The 3,269-nt window shown below is 47.2% G+C and overlaps 1 non-coding gene across 1 annotated transcript; it reads left to right on the top strand.

The window, feature by feature from the left end:
• The first annotated feature begins 250 nt into the window (after positions 1–250).
• Positions 251–354, top strand: LOC130959209 (small nucleolar RNA R71). Its single transcript, XR_009078304.1, has one exon. It is a non-coding gene; the product is annotated as a small nucleolar RNA R71 (small nucleolar RNA).
• Positions 355–3,269: the final 2,915 nt, after the last annotated feature.

The following is a 3,269-nucleotide window of genomic DNA, read 5'->3' on the forward strand; positions in this document are numbered from 1 at the left end:
GTTCTGAGCCAATATGGCATTCAGAGCATCAATTTCAAGAACTCCCTTCCTCTGAGGCATCCCACTATTCATGGAATTCCTCTCAGAAGTGTACATGAATTGGTTATTTGCAACCATGTCAATAAGTTCTTAAGCTTCTGCAGGCGTTTTCTTTAGGTGAATGGATCCACCTGCAGAATGGTCCAATGACATCTTGGAAAACTCAGATAGACCATAATAGAATATATCTAATATGGTCCATTCTAGAAACATGTCAGAAGGACACTTTTTGGTCATCTGCTTGTATCTTTCCCAAGCTTCATAGAGGGATTCACCATCTTTTTGCTTGAAGGTCTGAACATCCACTCTAAGCTTGCTCAGCTTTTGAGGAGGAAAGAATTTATCCAAGAAGGCTGCGACCAGCTTATCCCAAGTGTCCAGGCTATCTTTAGGTTGTGAGTCCAACCATGTTCTAGCTCTGTCTCTTACAGCAAAAGGGAAAAGCATGAGCCTGTAGACCTCAGGATCTACTCCATTCGTCTTAACAGTCTCACAAATATGCAAGAACTCAGTTAAAAACTGGTAAGGATCTTCACATGGAAGTCCATGAAACTTGCAGTTCTATTGCATTAAAGCAACTAATTGAGGTTTCAGCTCAAAATTGTTTGCTCCAATGGCAGGAATGGAGATGCTTCTTCCATCAAATTTGGACGTTGGTTTTGTGAAATCACCAAGCATCCTCCTTGCATTATTGTTATTGGGTTCGGCTGCCATCTCCTCCTCTTGTTCGAAAATTTCAGAAAGGTTGCCTCTGGATTGTTGTAATTTAACTTCTCTTAGTTTACTCTTCAGAGTCCTTTCAGGTTATGGATCAGCTTCAACAAGAGTGCCTTTTTCCTTATTCTTGCTCATATGAAGGAGAAGAGAAAAAAAAAAAGGAAGAGGAATCCTCTATATCTGGACAAAGAGGATCCTTATTGTTCATACCCTGACCGAGCTCCCCAAACTCGGCAAAGTTCATAGAAGGTCCGACCTCGTCCCCAGGCCCATGCCTGAGGTCGGACCTCGGACAATAAAGCTAAAGAAGCCCAAAAGGAACGAAGCCCAAGACCTAAAGGCCGAAAAGGCCTAGGAAAGGCGGTTCCACAAAGATAAAGATAAAACTCCCAAAAGGATAAGATAAGATAAGAATATCTTATCCAGGGAAGATCGCGGCCAACTACTATAAATACACTGGAGCACCCAGGTATAACACACACTCTAATTCTACTCAATATCTGCTTGGACCCATGCTAACTTAAGCATCGGAGTGTCATTGCAGGTACCACCACCAACCACTCGGCATACCAAGCTCGGGTCATCAATCCCCCCATCTCGGGCCTCCCTAAGACGACCGAGCTGCACGTTTCAGGTAACCCTCGGAACATTGGCGCCGTTGCCGGGGACCTGGAAGTCATCCCTTTACCATGGCGGACGACCCTCCCAACAATAACCACGCTACATCAGAACAAGAGGAGGAAGTTGACACCGGAGAACGACCGGACAGCCCTCTATCACCACGCACTCCAGGAGGAAACAAACAGAATCGCCCAAAGACATCACTCCCAAACCAAGATCCCCAAAATCCCGAAAGCTCAGAAATTATAGAAGCAGTTCGGACACAGCAAAACCGGCTGAAACAACTCGAAGAGGACGTAAAAAAGCAGAAAGAAACTGAACAAGATCTGAGGAGGGAAGCTCGCAAGCGCAGAGAATTAGAAGAAAAAACTACGGAAAATAGAGGCCAACCTGAAGGACCGGACGGAACGCGGCACCACCCCGAAGGCAATCATGATCCCTTCACACGAGAGATCATGAAGGAGAAGGTACCGCGAAACTTCAAACCACCCGATATGGACCTCTACGACGGCACCACCGATCCAAGTCACCACCTCAGCAACTTCAGAAGCAGAATGTACCTAGTCGACGCCTCCGACGCGATTCGGTGCAAAGCCTTCCCACCACTCTCACCAAGTCGGCCATGAAGTGGTTCGACAACCTGCCACCAGGATCAATCTCCAGCTTCGAGGACCTAACCAAAAAATTCCTAACAAGGTTCTCTATTCAAAAGGACAAGGCAAAACACGCCCCCAGTCTACTCGGGATCAAGCAAGGTAACCAAGAAACTCTCCGAGAATACATGGAGCGATTCAACAAAGCCTGCCTGGACATACAACACTTGCCCACTGAAGCAGCCATCATGGGACTGGCAAACGGCCTAAAAGAGGGACCGTTTAGCCAATCCCTATCCAAACGATACCCGACCTCTCTATACGAGGTGCAGGAGCGGGCAGAAAAATACATCAACATGGAGGAAACCTCCCAGCTGAGAGACTCTTCTAGAAAAGAATCAACCTACCCACTCCGAGATCGAGATCGGGAACAGAAGAAGAAGAAGAACCCAACTCGGACAAGCCGCGGAAGTACCACAGCTACACCCCCCTCCGAGTCTCCTAGTAGACGTCTACAGAGAAGTATGCCACACCGAAAAGATCCCACCACCCGACCTCTAAAACACAAGAGAGCGGGGAGAGATCGGTCCGAGTACTGTGAATACCACAAACTTTATGGCCATTCTACTAACGACTGCCACGACCTAAAAAATGTTATAGAAAAACTAGGCAGAGAAGGAAAACTCGACAGATACATAGCAGAGAAAGGAGAAGAGACCAAGAAGAGAAGGAGGGGAGATAACGAAGATCGGGCAGAACGAACCCCACGAACCCCTGAAAGACACGTACACATGATAAACGGAGGTTTCGCAGGCGGAGGAACATCCAGATCCTCGCGAAAAAGGCACCTCAAAGAAGTCTACCACATCCGAGAAGACAGTCCCCTGCCCGAGCTACCTATAATCTCATTTACCCGAGAAGATGCTCAAGGGATAATACCCGGGCACGACGATCCAATGGTAATCACCATTATTCTAGCAAACGCCAACTTACATCGAACCCTGATTGACCAGGGAAGCTCAGCAGATATCCTGTTCAAAGCGGCCTTCGACAAACTCGGACTTGAAGAAAAAGAGCTAAAAGCCTATCCCACCGACCTATTTGGGCTAGGGGACACCCCAATCCATCCCTTAGGATACGTCTCGCTACACACTACCTTTGGAAAAGGCGAGCAATCTAAACATTAAGCATCGACTACATTATAGTCGACGTCACTTCAGCATACAATGCCCTCATTGGGCGACCAACCTTAAACAGACTGGCAGCTATAGTCTCGACCCCACACCTCTGTATGAAGTT

This window comes from Arachis stenosperma, chromosome 10, assembly GCF_014773155.1.
Source record: "Arachis stenosperma cultivar V10309 chromosome 10, arast.V10309.gnm1.PFL2, whole genome shotgun sequence".
NCBI lineage: Eukaryota > Viridiplantae > Streptophyta > Magnoliopsida > Fabales > Fabaceae > Arachis > Arachis stenosperma.